General features: G+C 35.0%; 1 pseudogene; it reads right to left on the bottom strand.

Moving 5' to 3' along the window:
• Nucleotides 1-10,901: 10,901 nt before the first annotated feature.
• LOC132042548 (uncharacterized) lies at nucleotides 10,902-12,634 on the bottom strand (annotated as a pseudogene).
• Nucleotides 12,635-15,581: the final 2,947 nt, after the last annotated feature.

The raw sequence follows: 15,581 nt of genomic DNA, 5'->3' as shown, positions 1-15,581 counted from the left end.
GTCTTTGCTTGTCCTCGACGAATCAAAAACCAAAATCTTAATGAGGATCCGTCAATACGAGCATGAGTGAGTACTGCTATCATTTTCAAAGCACGTTACTTTCAACTAAGCGCAACTCTGCATGGCTTTGGTTGGTACCGGCAATTAGGCTACAAGCATGTGAACTTTAACCAAACCTTTCTCGTTTCAAAATACAAATTTCCGGAGAATACCGATGGAGGTTGAAAACAATCAAGCATCGACGCTCCGGCCTCGATAAGTGACTCGCGACCAGCTTACTAGATATGCTCGGCTTGACCCTCGACTCGAAATTGTCAACCTACTTTGATCTTTCATAATCCATATGCCTCGCGAAGAAAGTCCCGAAATCACTATATTCGCAGCAACAACCACGAGGGACATATACATAAAGTCACTCGCGCTTTTCAGCAAAATTCTAGTGCTAACAAATATCACACCGTAAGCTTGTCTTATTTCATTTAAATCCTAACTCGAAACATTCGGTTGGAGATCGTATAAGGGACTTTTTAAGCTTGTAACGTAAGCTTAGGGAAAGGTGGGTTAACTATTTGGGATACGGTAAAATTACGCCACCTACGCTTGAACAATACTACACGATATCTTTTGTCACTTTTCACTCTTCGTTTCCAAACATCACTCCTTCGCTGCGTCTTTTAGTTTCCCAATTTCGAAACATTTTTGTGCAACCATTTTCTTGATTTCTAATATTTTTGTTCTTTTCCGATTCCTTTTTCACACGGATACATTTTTTTGCACAAAATCTGCAACACTTTTTGTATTTTTTCTTTTCAAATTTCGAGTCATTTTCTTTTGACTTTTCCATAACACCAACACTTACACTTGCTTCTCGACAACATTAACACCCCCCGTGTAGGCTTTTGGCCTCGATTCACGATTTAATGTTCAAGGAGGGAAAGGTTCAAGAAAATTTCATCAAAAAGGGTAAAAGCTCTTAATGTGGCAATCGAAAAGGTCATAGGCTGAAATGGGGTTACTAGTAAATATTATTTATGCGATGGTAGGCTAAAAGGCTTTTTCAAAAATCAAAAAGATAGCCCGAGGTCGTCTCTCAAACCCAACATAGCCAAAATTGGCATTGAATGACTAAAGGGCAAGTTAGATGATAAAAGTAAGCACGAAATTGTTCAACAAACACTCTGCGCACGTGGCATATGTTGGTCAAAATAGATGAATTTCACGCCATGCAAGAATAAATAGACCAGACGTCTCGTCGTCCCGATTAAACTCGTCCGGTAAGTAAAGTCCTGAAAATGAGCCAAAAAGCGCCCACAAAGATCACTCTCTCAGTACATCTTGCTTTTCGTTTTCACTAAAAAAAAATCGGAGTGGTATGCTCGGTTGAACTCTTCCGTACGAGAGACTACTACAGTGAGTACCAACGAGAGCAAGCCACGAGTTTCCACGGGTTGCTCGACGGAGAACCTACCTTGCATAAACTACTAAGACTAATAAAAAACTACTACAGAAAAATAAAAATAATAAAGAAAGTAATCCGCACTACACCAATTATCACAAAACAAGCCCAACAATATCCATACATAACATAAAAGCCGACAGGGGAACGATATCAAAAGCATAAACAAAATATAATGTTGCCCTTTGTGCCACTTATCGACTAAAAAACATTGCAGTGTCCCTCGCTGCCTGATATCAAACAAAACGTAAAACCGGTTTGGGAGACTCACCGAAGTCTGCGTCGGACTAACCGACAACGAGGAGGCTAATCGCTATGACATGTGCATCACTCGGAGCTGGAGCTACTAGGCTCGGATAGGACAATGTCGTCCTCATCTACATCGTCATCCTGTGCTCCACAGAACTATCGCAGTGTGCTCGCAGAGCTTTGTTAGCAACTTGCTCTTTTTTTCTTTTCATGCTCTCTTTGCTTAACTGTCTCCTCTCAATCTTTCTCAGTCTTTCTTTGATGTGTTGCTGCTCCTGCACAACACTCAATAAAATCGGAACATTCGATCCAGACAGGAGTGTGAAAAGCCCTCTCTAGTTGGGCCCGAAGGAGAGACCAGCCACAAGCTGGCGAATATGTGTGTCCATATCATGGACTTGAGTGGAGATGTATCTAAATGGCATGGCACCATCTGGGTGGTTCCATGGGCTCTACAGCTGCAGTCGAACCAGTTGTCTCACCAGTAGAGTCAGGGAACTGACCAAATAATGGAGATGTCACATCAATTTTCCCTTTTCTTCTGTGTAATTCCCTGCCGCTCTTTTCTTCGACGGATGAATCGGCTTCTCGGGACCCTTCTCCCTATCACCATCCTTTTTATTACCCCATCTTGCTGGCATAGATATGTGATCAAGGATGGAAAGAATAGGCTCTTGGTTCTCTCCATGACCACCTCATGTGAATCTCTTGCACAATGAACTGGCCAACATCAACCGGCAACCCATCCATAACTGCACAAATTATTCTAGCCCTCTCAAGTGTCACCTCTGTCTCGTTCTTTGGACGGCAGGACTCGAGCACACAAAATGGAAAGCCATGTCCTGGTTTCCAGTAAACTCAGAGGACTCAATCTTCAAATTGTTGGCTATCCACTTTGGCATTTCCCCCCGATGCAGATTTGTTACAAACCATTTTGTACCCAACTCTTTGCCCTTGCCCTATGCACATCATTGTCCCATTTGGAAGGTTGTAATGTGCATTTATTCTCTCTCTGAATCAAATCGGACTTGCTTGCCTCGGACCGTGACGACTAAGTCATTGGAAAAGTCGCTCTCGGTTGCGTTAGCATAAAATTCACGGACAATTGTGTAGTTGGCTTTGATTGGTTCCGCAGCAAAGCACATCCAACCACTCGTCATCAACCTTCCATAGAAATCAGGCCATCTTGCTTTAAGATTATCCAAGACGATGCCTCTTTCCTGGGTAATGTTCTTCGCCAAATTTTTGTTGAACCACCGGGTACATTTTGGCGACTTGAATGTTTCTTGGTCAAAGTACTCTTTTTTGGCCACTTGGTCGACATTTTCTTGAACATTTTCATTTGATACCGAAGCCATTTTCAAGCTCAAAGTACCTACAAAATGAGTAAACATGTCAAACATATATGGGCATCTAAAGCAATGCATTATGAAGCAGTTAGGCTAAAGAAATGGGTCAGAAAGCTTTCGGAAAGTCTGTGCGAAGCTACTGTCAGATTCTTTCCTGATTATTGTGTTTTCAAGACCTTCAAACAGGGAAGAAGATTGGCGGTGGTAGATTGCATGATGGCTTATATTTGATCGATGGAACTCGAGACTCGAAAGTGGAGCCTTTTTTGTAGGAAATAAGGATGTCAACCGAGAAATAATAAAGTGGCATAGACGATTAGGGCACCCATCTTTTTTGCTTTAATTATACCCCGGTTTATTTTCTAGAGGCGGGATTTGAATCTTTGTCTTGTGATGCATGTGAATATGCCAAGCACTAAAAACTCTTATCCTACGAGTGACGATAAAAGCACAATTCCCTTTTCGACTATACATTCTGATGTACGAGGTCTTACTCAAACACTTTCTTTGTCCGGTAGTCAATGGTTTGTTACTTTTATCATTATTGCACTACAATGACATGGGTATATCTGTTAAAAAGCCAAAAGTGGAGTTTTCTCCTGTTTCGGTCATTTCATAAGATGATTTGTACTCGGTTTGAGGCTAAGATAAAGATATTCCCTTGATAATGACACAAAATACATGGATAAAACTTTTGGAGCTTACTTGGAGTCTTTTAGGATAATCCATCAAACTAGTTTCCTTATACTAGTGCCGAAATGGAGTTCTTTGAAAAGAAAAAATAGGCATTTGTTAGAAGTAGCAGATCCCTTTTGTTTACCATGAATCTGTGCAAGCCTTCTTGGGGATGCCATTCTAGTAGGCAATCTCCTCGTGATAGAATGCTGCTTAAAACTCTTAATTTTAGAGTCCTTTAGAAGCTTTAAAGTGTAAAAAGGAGCCCATGCTTGTTCTCGAAGATATTTGGGTGTGTTTTGCTTTGTTCACATAGTAACTTTGGGAAACTTGAACCTAGAGCTCTTAAATGTGTCTTTATTGGATATTCCGACACGAAAGGTACAAATATTATCACCCTCACGCCAGGAATTAACATCGACGTGGATGTTATCTTTTGGGAATACGAGCCTATTTCGGTATTACACCATAACTTCTTTGGGGGAGAATTATAAGGAAGAAGATGATTTTTCCTAGTTACGAATTTGTTGAAACTACGGCCACGAGGAAAAGTGAAATTGGAGAAAGAATTCGAGAGGGAGATTGTTGGAAACTGCGCGAGGAAGAGTAGAATTGGAGAAGAATTCGGGGGGAAGGCGGTGGGCGTTTGGATAGGCCGATTTGATAACTTACTCGAGGAGAAATAAAGCGAAGAAGCCATCGTGCAACTGCGGCCAAGACATGCCTTTTGGAGAGTTATCTATATTTCTTAATGAGTTAGATTTGCTATTGCGCGCGGAAAGGAGTCGGATCTTACGCTAAACACCTTCCTTTATCTAACTTTTTTTCCTATAATTCTTTGTCTCCCTCATATAGACCTTTACGTATCCCCCATTTGCTACATGCTTATTCCCAGAATTGGAGGGAAGCTTTTAGATTCTAAATGGAAGCAAGCTATGATGGAAGAAATGAAGGCACTTATCGAAGAATGAGACTTGGGAACTTGTCGCATCACCGCGGACAAGAAGTTGGTTGGGCAATGGGTCTTCACTATAAAACGAACGTTGATGGTTCCGTTGAAAGATTCAAAGCAAGATTGGCGGCTAAAGGATTCGCCTCGGGACTTAATAGAGTGGATTATCGAGACATTTGCTCTGATGCAACTTAATGAACCACTATTAGAATTCTTAACCTTCTTGTGTAGCTAATGCGGGTAGGACTTACGACGATTTGATATGAAGAATGCATTTCTTCATATGGAGACTTAGAAGAAGGTGTACATGGAGATTCCTCACGGTTTTGATGTGAACAAAGTCGAAAAGGTGGCGAAAAAGCCTTGTACGGATTGAAACGATCTCCCCGAGCTTGGTTTGACGGATTCATAAAACGTGATCTCTTTGGTTGCCAACAAAGCAATGCGGATCACACCCTCTTTATAAGACATTACAAGGGTAAACTAAAACTCTTCTCATAGTTTATGTTGATGACATAGTAATGACGGGAGATGACGAGAGGAGATGACCCGATTGAAGAAGTTGTTGGCGAGAGGAATTTGAGATCAAGGATACAGGAGAAAGCTAACGTGTTAATTCTTGGGAATTCAAGTTGCTAGATCAAAAAGAGGAATCTTTATTTCTCGAAAAGTATATACACGGATCCGCAAGAAAGAAACGGTATGATAGGTTGCAAAACAGCAGAATCACCCATTGAAAGCAATCCAAACTACAAGGCGGAGTTGGAAAGTCGGTTGACAAAGAGAGATATCGAGGCTAGTTGGAAGACTCGTTATCCCTCTCTGACTGAACGGACATAACCTATTCGGTCGACACAGTAGTCGGTTTATCATGATCCTCGAGATCCTCGTATGCGGCTCTTTCCGTTTTCCGGTATCTGAAATGCTGCTCAGGAAAAGGGCTACTTTACTCGAACATGGTCGCACTCAATAGAAGCCTTTACGGATGCGGATTGGTGGATCTCTAATATGAAGGTGCTACATCGGGTTCTTTTGTCACAACTCGTGGAGAGGAAACTTGGTCGCTTGGAGAAGCGAAGCAAAGTGTAGTTGCTTAAATCAAGTGCGGAGCGAATATGTTTGTGCCCCGGGGTGTTTGTGAACTTTTGTGGTTGCGAAAGATCTTCCAGAAGAATTGAGATTGTACGAAAAAAAACTTTCCTTGTATTGACGAAGCCGCTTCTGATCGGTATAGCTCGAAATCCGATCCGGCGCTGACGAACAAAGCGTGTTGAAATTGATCGACAACGTGAGAAAAGAAAAGTCACGGGTGGTGTCATGAGTTTGTTCCGTGTGTCGTCGGGCTTGATTAGGCGATGTGTTTAGGAGGCCTACAAACGGACTTTTCGCCCACCTTTGATTTGCAAGTTGGGCATGTGCGACATCTTTGCGCTGACTTGAGGGGGAGTGTTGATTTGGTATTAATGATTAAGATTAAGATGTTGATTTGATATTGATGATTAAGATTGATAGCTTAATTATGGGAATATATTGTATTAATGTAATTGACTAGGAATTGATTGTGTAATATTGTCTTTCCTTATTTAGTCTTAAAACTCGTGTATAAGTACCCGTTACTAGGTTGTATAATTATTCATACAAGAAGCCTTTTCTAAACGCGCAAAAATCTTCATACCACCCAAAATAAAATAAGGTAAGAGTTTATAAAATTGAAAACAAATAAAAGAGAGCTGAAATAGAGACCAAATTACCAAACCTTGTGATGTGAAATTCTTGCAAGTATGATTGATTTCCTCTTCTCCTTCATTAACTCCTTCCGGAGTCTGTTCATACTCTCTCTCACACTTATTTGAACCAAAGATGGAAACTTCAAACTCCATTTCTCCTTCATGTCTAAAAACCAAGCAATCTCCCAACTGTAAGTCATGATCCTCTGCAAATTTTCCAACCCTCTTCTAATAACCGTCCGTTCACTTTTACTATCCACTTATTACCTCCCCTTCTCAATATTGCATGTTCTTGATTACATCCATTCAGATACTTGGAAAAAGCTATTGGTATTTTCTGCAAAATAATGATACATACTAGTAAGTGTTTAAAAACATTTCAATAGACAAAATATAAAGAGTTTAATAGTACTCCCCTTCGTCCAAACTTATCGACACATTTAGAGCTTTCATGATTCAAACAAGTCTTTCTTTGATTGTAATTATTTCATCTATCTTTTAAATATTTTGAATTGTCGATCAATCCATGTGACTTATAGTGTTTTCGACATAGTTTCCAAATATGTAAACTTGAAGATTCCAGGCCTGAATTCACGGTCAAAATTAAACTTTTGACTCTCAAAATCCGAACTGTGTTACAGAGGAAGTAGTATATATATCACACTCGAAGAAGCTTATGTAAGTACTGATTGAAGCTACAGTCAAATATTCCCTCCGTCCCAAAAAAGATTTTTTAGTTTGATTTAGCATAAGTTTAAGAAGTAAGAAAGACTTTTGAAATGTGTGGTACGAAAACAAGCCAGATATTTGCGTGGATGTAAATCGTCTCACTTAAAGTTAAATTATTTAAAAAAAAAAAAATGTGTCAATCTTTTTGAAATTTAAAAAGGAAAGGAAGATAATGTCTTTTTTGGGACGGAGGGAGTAATCATTAAATCCCTAATAAAGAATTTCAGCAATTCACTGTAATTCTTTTAAACTCTTGAAAATATAGCTTAAATGAAACTATTATAAATAATCTTTAAATCCCTAGTACAGAATTCTACATATTACTACTACTTCTAGAATCTTGACATATTATAACTTGAATGAAGCTATTATCAATAATCTTTGAATCCCTAATACACAAAATTATACCACTCACTACTTCTTTAAAATCTTGACATTATAACTTGAATATTACTAATGTCTTTCTTTTTTTTTTTTTTTTTTTTTTTTAAAGAAACCAATTATGGGCTTATATATTAAGTGTAAGCCCCATTAAAAAGAAAATCTTTCCTTGATAATTCTGTTTTCTTGATCAGTGCTTTAACATGATAGATTTTGAAGAAAAAAAAAAAAAACTTTTCCTTTATCCCATAATTTCCAGTTATATGAGGTTGCAATAGCAATGGCAACCCCAACAAATAATTTTTTTTTTTTTTTTTTTTTGGGAATATGTTACATGAAAATAATGAAAGACTTACAATTTGATGCTTGAAACCAGGCAAAATAGGTTTAAAGAAGTGAGGATTCTTTGGAGCAACTTTCATGGCGCTGTATTTTTTGAAGCAAAGATTACCACTTTTCTTTTGGGGTCCGTGCCGTAGTTACTAGAAGTACTATTTAAAGTGTTTGACTACATTTATACTCAACTACTGTCACAATTTTATTTAGCGCGAAATTTTAAGAAAAAAGAAAGACTTTTGAAATTTATAGTCCAAATTTTTTCATTAATGGTAAAACGAAAAGTTTCGAGTTTAATTATTTTTAAATATAAAAATATATTTTTTTTAAGATAGACTAATAAGAAAAGTATATCGAGTAACGTTTTTCTTTTAAAATTAGGAAAGCCCCGTACAGGCTGAGACTAATCAAACTAATTTATCAGTAAGTACTTCTGGCTTAATGATAAATAAAAAAGAGTATTTATAAAACAAAAATTAGTTAAAAGTTACTTTTCTTTGTTTCGAAATGTTTGTATTAATTTCTTTTAGTACAATTTTAAAAAGAATGATTTTTTATTTTTGGGCAATTTTTTAATTTTAGGTTTTTACACGTCATGTTTAGGCCGAAAACGTTTTGATACGTGCATACTTAATTTAGGTATAAGATTAAAGAGTTTTTGTCTTTTTTTAACATGCGTATTTTGAGTTTTTAGTTTATAAAGAATTTTCGTCTGATAAAGTCTTTATTTACTATTTTATCTATAATATATGTTGTATTTTGAAATACTCTATATAATTCTCTAATTATCTCCTAATCTATTTTTGTCATTCGCCTTTTTTGAGTAAGAGATACTTTTAAATTTAATTTTTTATAAACAATTTTAAGAATATTCGGTCATTTTAAGAAAAAAAGCACAATCAACTTCTTCTTACGAAACTCATAAAAGGTTTATTACTTCAACAGTTCTATTCAAGCACATAATAATTTATTTATAAATTAAATTTCAATATCAAAAAATACTTTTTAGCACTCGACTTATCACATATTTTTAGTCAACTAACCCGAGCAGACTCTTAATCATCATTTTACTGCCGGAAAAAACACAAAAAAAAAAAAAAAAAAACAAAAACAAAACAAAACAAAACAAAACAAAAACAAAAGCAATCTTATCTGCTCCTGTGGTAGAAAGTATGTATTCCACTACTTTTTGGGCTGTTCATTGGTTCAGTGCAATTTAGAAAAACTTTCGGTTCAATATTTTCCGATTTTTAGTTCTTAAAAATATATTCCTTTGTTTTGATTTAATGAATATTCTTATTTAGAGAGTCTGAGGTGGTTTCTTTTCTGCGTTTTGTACAATTTTTTAATTTATTTGAATTATAAATTATGGTGACTTATAGTACTTTTTATGTTTCTAAATATATAAATTTTATTTTTACAAATTTAAAATATTCGTATCAAAATTTACGATCAAAGTTATAAAGTTTGATCGCCAAATGCTTTCGAAAAGGTTCACCTAAATTGAAAGCGGATGGAATATTTATCATAATCAAACCTAATTAATGCAATCTTGATTTGATCTGAAGTTTGAGTTTACACCACAATAAAAGGGTTTTCAATTTGAGTTTATACAGATTGAGTTTACACACTTGTGAAGGGGTCAAACGATAATATGAGCATGTCGTATTATCATCTAATATTGTGATGAATACAAGGGTGTGGTATTAGAGGGGTGCTTAAATGGTAGGTTAAATTGTCAGGATAATTTGAATCGTCATAAATGCATTCAATATCAAACCTGCAAAAGTGCATTGGTAAAAAGGATGAAATTTTGAGTCGATAAATTTAAACGATAGGTAAATAACGGCCACGTGACTTGACCCAATTCTTTCTGATATTCTCAACTTTTTAAACAAATCAAAAATTTATAATAAAAAAATTTCTAGTAAAAAATTTAAAATAAGGAAATTAAAAAAAAAAATCTAAAAATAAATATTTTTTAAAAGTAAAAATAATTACAAATATAAATCTAAATAATAATTAAAAAAAGAAGTTAATCATGTTTTGTAGGCGCATACGTATGAATGGAGGACGATTGATGGGTCGGTTGGGAAATTTTCGTTTAATGAGTCAATTTGGGCGATGATTAGTGATGAGTCGACAAAATTAGCACGAATCGGGTCTTCAAAGAGTGCCTACAGCAAGCAGAAAATTAAAACACAGGCGGGTTGGACGGATCGAATGGGTTTTGGAGTGAATTTCTTGAAAAATACTTTAGGTGGTATTAAGTTAAATATGGTTACCTATAGTCAATAACGAACACGGTGAATAGACTATCACAAATTAGAGTACAATTTTGTGCGACGATCCTTTCAAGAAAGCCTTGTGAGAAAGAACATTACACAATAGTATGCTGAGGGGAAATACAACATGGTCATAAATAAGACGATTGAGCTGATGAAGTTGCTTGATATTTTTAAAATTCATTGCTTAATATTTTTAAATTTTATTTATACACGTGAATATTTATTAATGACAACGATTTTCTAACTGTTTGCTTCTCTTTTATATATCCGAACAATGGAAGAAAGTCACAAAATCTCTTTGGTTTACTGGTGAGGTCTGTGGATTTTTGGACTCTTGCACTCGGGAAATGAAATCTAGGCTCTTGGTACCGAATTTAGCAAAATTAGAACTTACGATGTGCACCTAATCAGGGCCATCACTTGTTGCATTCTTACCACTAGACAAAAAGCCGAGGACGGGAAGCTTGAATTAAGCTAGCAGTTCCTGACTGGGATTATTGCCCAATACACTAGGATTCCGGGCAGGAAATTACACTCAATGGCCTTGGAAATGGGTGGTCACTGGCTTACGGATCACGGCTGCGCGTAATGACATTGACGTCAGTGAAAATTTGTTGAGCTTGATGTTTTCTTCTGGCGTGGACAGCAGAATCCAGATGAAGGAAGCGTGACACTCCACAGCCATTCTTGATAAATCACTCTTTAAAATTGAAACCAGCTAATGACAAAAAGCAACAGGCCAAATTAAGGAACTAGGAATTTACGAGCACAACAAACATTTGCTCAAAACTGTAAAATACATATTGCATTTGCAGGACAAGAACTAATCTATCAGTATCACTGGCCAGATATCTGTTTAGCAGAAAATCGCGTACGTGATGTACATTACCGTCTCACTCAACTGAAAAATCCTTAAGATAAACTTGGTATTATCCAAAGTGGCAGTGAGAATGCAAAGTCAGATTTATTTTCCTGAAGAAGAGGTTTCACCCTGCCATTCTGAACGTTGTAAATACTTATATCATAGCCATGTATTGCTAAGTAATAAGCTCCAAGAGAAGTCATCTGTAGTATATACAATTCTCTCACATTCTGGGTAAGCTGAGCACGAAAATGAGGAAAGAATGATTGCTTCCTACAAAAATAGACTAATCACACCCAAAGATTTCCTTCCTTTCACTTCTGCGTTGCAGACGTCCAACTTCCTTGGTGCATTTCAGTACTTAGGCAAGGGGCATCTGTAATTCTTGTATCAAACAAAAACCTCATTATTGCATGTATTTGGCCCTCTATCTCGGCAAGATATGTAGTAACATACGCCAAATTATCTGCATATGTCGAATGGCGTTAAAAGCTATTTTCTTCAAGAAAGAGCCCGAAAAGTCCCAAATTAGAACTTCGCCAAAAGTGTCGATAGCATAAAACTTTCCGTCATGACAGATGGCATCATCAACATGGCCATGGATGCAACTCAAGGGAGTCCAAGAAACATCACCTGGCTTTGCAAATGCCATTTTCCAATTATCAGAATAAATAGCAAAAATTACACAATCAACGAACATGGGACTAGCAGACAAGATAACTTTGTACACGAACGGTGAAAGCTCTTTCTAAAGTTTGTACAGGAAAGAACTTTCGCGACTGCATTCATTAATACAAAGGTATCTGTCTGCTGAATCCGTCATACATGACTATATATTTTACCTTATTTATTTCATGGTGGAAAATGGCATTTCTAAAGCCAGGTGATGTTTCTTGGACTCCCTGAGTTGCAGTGTGCCATCTGCGCCAAACCCGAGGATTTTATGCTATCGACACTTTAGCGCGTAAGTTGGGACTTACGTCTTTTCTTGAAGAAAATAGCTTTCACGCCATCTCGCGATATGGATGAACTGGCGTAAATGTTACTACATATATCTGCCGAGATAGAAAATTCAAATACATGCAATAATGAGACTTTTATTTGATACAAAAATTACTGAAAATGCCCCCTTGCCTAAGCACTTGGTGTTTCCAAAATTTTAAGTTGGGCATCTGCAACTTGAAGAAGTGGGAAGGCTGGGTGATTAATCACCAACACATAGGAAACAATCATTCCTTCTCATTTTCGTGCTCAGCACGAATGTGAATTTAATATATATACTTCACAGATGACTTCTCTGGAGCTTATTCTGATACAATACATGGCACATGATATGGGTATTTACAACGTTCAAGAATGGCAGGGTAAAACCTCTTCTTCAGGAAAATAAATCTGGCCTACGTCTCACTGCCAAGATAATACCAAGTTTATCTTAAGGATTTTTCCAGTTGAAATGAAGACTGACCAATGCTTATCACGTCTGCTGATTTCTGCTAAAACATAGATATCACAATCAGTGATACTGATAGATTAGTTCTTATCCTGCAAATACAATATGTATTTTACAGTTTTGAGCAAATGACTGTTGTGTAGTAAATTCTAGTTCCTTAAATTTGGCCTGTACTGTCATTGCTGTGAACGCCTAAAGTGATTATTTTTAGAATGGCGTGGGGATGTGACTGCTGGCGCAATTTTGGCCCCAATAAAAAATTGAAAAAAACATCAAGTTGACAAATTTGGCACAACGTTAAGCGTTTCTCCTCGTAGCAAGATACACGAGATCAACACTCCCAGGCCGATGAAATTTGTATTTCTGCGGAATACAATGTAGACAATAATCCCGGTCGAAGAGCTACTTTAACAATTCCAACTTCCGTCTCGGCTTTTTGTCGTAGAATTGTCGTAGATTCGTGCACATCGTAAGTTCTAATTTTGCTGAAATTCGTGCCAAAAACCTAGTTTAAATTTATCGTTGATATAAATAAACAAAAATTCGCGGCTTTCTCCATTTGTTCAGGTATATAAGAGAATAAACAGTTTTCATTAATAAATATTCACACGTGTTATAAATAAAATTTAAAAATATTAAGCAATGAATTTAAAATATCAAGCAACTTTCATCAATATCGTGTATTTATGACCATGTTATATTTCCCCTCAGCGCCATTGAGCAATGTAATGTTCTTTCTCACAAAACTTTTCTTGAGGATCGTCACTTTAAAATTGTATACAATTTGTGATAGTCTATTCACCGTGTTCATTATTGACTATAAATAACCATATTGCTTAATACCACTTTAGAATGGCGGCCGTTGTCCGTCGGCGCTTGGCTTTAATAGTTTGGCAAAATAATTTTGAAAGATAAATTTGTTCCCAGACGCTTTGTGTGCATCATTAATAATCCATTTTAAAATAAATTAATTTGCGTCGATAATATACACAGATACATCAACAAAAACTACGAAAAACATGGTCCTTCTTTTTCGAATTATTATTTAGATTTATATTTGTAATTATTTTTACTTTTAAAATATTTATTTTTTAGATTTTTTTTTAATTTCCTTATTTTAAATTTTTTACTAGAAAATTTTATTATAATTTTTGATTTGTTTAAAAGTTGAATATTATGAGGTAGGTGAAGTTGAAATTTGAGTTGGAGTGCAACTTGCGTGTTGGCAAAATCTTGGCGACCGATCTGGCAAATACTACTTTAATTTAGACATTAAGCATTTATAGTTGGCTTATCTGTATAGCGCTTATCCCTTCTTACGCCCCATAATACCACTACTTGTATTCATCCGCGATATTATTGATATCCCGACATGCTCTATTATCGTTTGTATTTACACATTGTGAAATTACCAACAAACTCAATGTATATAAACTTCAGATTGAAAACTTACCAATAATTAATAAACTCAAAACGCATCAACCGAATTTGCATTAATAGGTTTTGATTATGATAAATATTCCATCCGTTTCAATTTAGATTGAACTTTTTTTAGATGCGAGTCAAAGCAATTTATAAATTTTGACATGAATATTTTAAATTTATAAAATAAAATTTATATATTTAAGGCTTACATGCAAAAATGCTTATAAGTATGCGTAATAATTGAATATAAAATTAGAAAATAGCAAGCGTGGTAAAAAACATTTTCGGCAAATTCTAAATAGTAATAGGTGCATTAAATTGAAGCGGGAAAATTAGTATTTTTAAGAACTAAAATCGGAAAATATTGAACCGAAAGTTTTCTAGAATACACTGAATTTTCCAATGAACAGCCCAAAAATAATTGGGGCTTCATACTTTCTACAGGGGCAGATAAGATTTAGCTTTTGTTTTTGTTTTGTTTTGTTTTGTTTTGTTTTTGTTTTTTTTTTTGTGTTTTTTCCGGCGAAACGATGATTAAGAATCTGCTCGAATTGAGCTAAATATAATGATAGAAGTCGAGTGCTAAAAAATATTTTTTTGATATTGAAATTTAATTTATAAATAGATTATTATTGCCCAGATAGACTGTGAAATAATAAACTGCCGTAAGAAAAATTGGAAATTGAAATACTTTCTTTTGTAAAAATGGCAAAATATTCAAAGTATTTATAAAAAAAATTAAATTTAAAAATTATCTCTTATAAAAAAGGCGAATGACAAATAGATTAGGAGATTAGAGAATTATATAGAGTATTTCAAAAATACAACAATATAGATAAAATAGTAAATAAAAAGACTTTATCGAGCGAAAATACTTTTATAAGCTTAAAACCGAAATCTGATATTCAAAATGATGCTATGAGTGGAATTAAGATATGTAAAATATGTCAAAATCTCTTTGATTAAACATGGCGATGTAAACTAAAATAAAATTCTTTGAAAATATAAAAATCGTTAAAAAAAACGGTACAAGAAAATTAATACAAACATTTCAGCTTGAAGAAATGTTTTTTAACTTAATTTTGTTTTATAAATACTCTTTTTATTATCATTAAATAAATACTACTGACAAATTAGTTTGATTAGTCTCGGCTCGTAAATTTAAAAGCATTTTGATATCTTTTTTATTAGTATGCTTAAAAAATATGTTTTTATATTTAAATAATTAAACCGAGCTTTCGTTTTCGTTAATGAAAAAAATTTGAATTTTAAATTGAAAATTTTCTTTTTTTTTAAATTTTAAAATTATTTTTAATTTTGTCGAGATGAAAACGAGAAGTATAAATATAATTAAGCCTTAAATATTAAACATAATGTACGAGCAACATTTAAAAAAAAATTAATCTGCTTCAAAAATACAGCGCCATGAAAAATTTGCTCAAAATCCTTCTTTAAACCTATTTTGCCTCAAGTGTAAGTCTTTCATTATTTTCATGTAACATATTCCCCAAAAAAAAAAAAAATTATTTGTTGGGGTTGCCATTGCAACCTCATATAACTGGAAATTATGGGATAAAGGAAAAGTTTTTTTTTTTTCTTCAAAATCTATCATGTTAAAGCACTGATCAAGAAAAACAGAATTATCAAGGAAAGATTTTCCTTTTAATGGGGCTTACACTTAATATATAAGCCCATAATTGGT

The sequence above is a fragment of the Lycium ferocissimum genome, unplaced genomic scaffold (genome assembly GCF_029784015.1).
Source record: "Lycium ferocissimum isolate CSIRO_LF1 unplaced genomic scaffold, AGI_CSIRO_Lferr_CH_V1 ctg16076, whole genome shotgun sequence".
In the NCBI taxonomy this organism is placed as follows: Eukaryota; Viridiplantae; Streptophyta; class Magnoliopsida; order Solanales; family Solanaceae; genus Lycium; species Lycium ferocissimum.
Note: the sequence above shows the minus strand (reverse complement) of the source record. Positions and strands in the feature narration are given on the sequence as shown.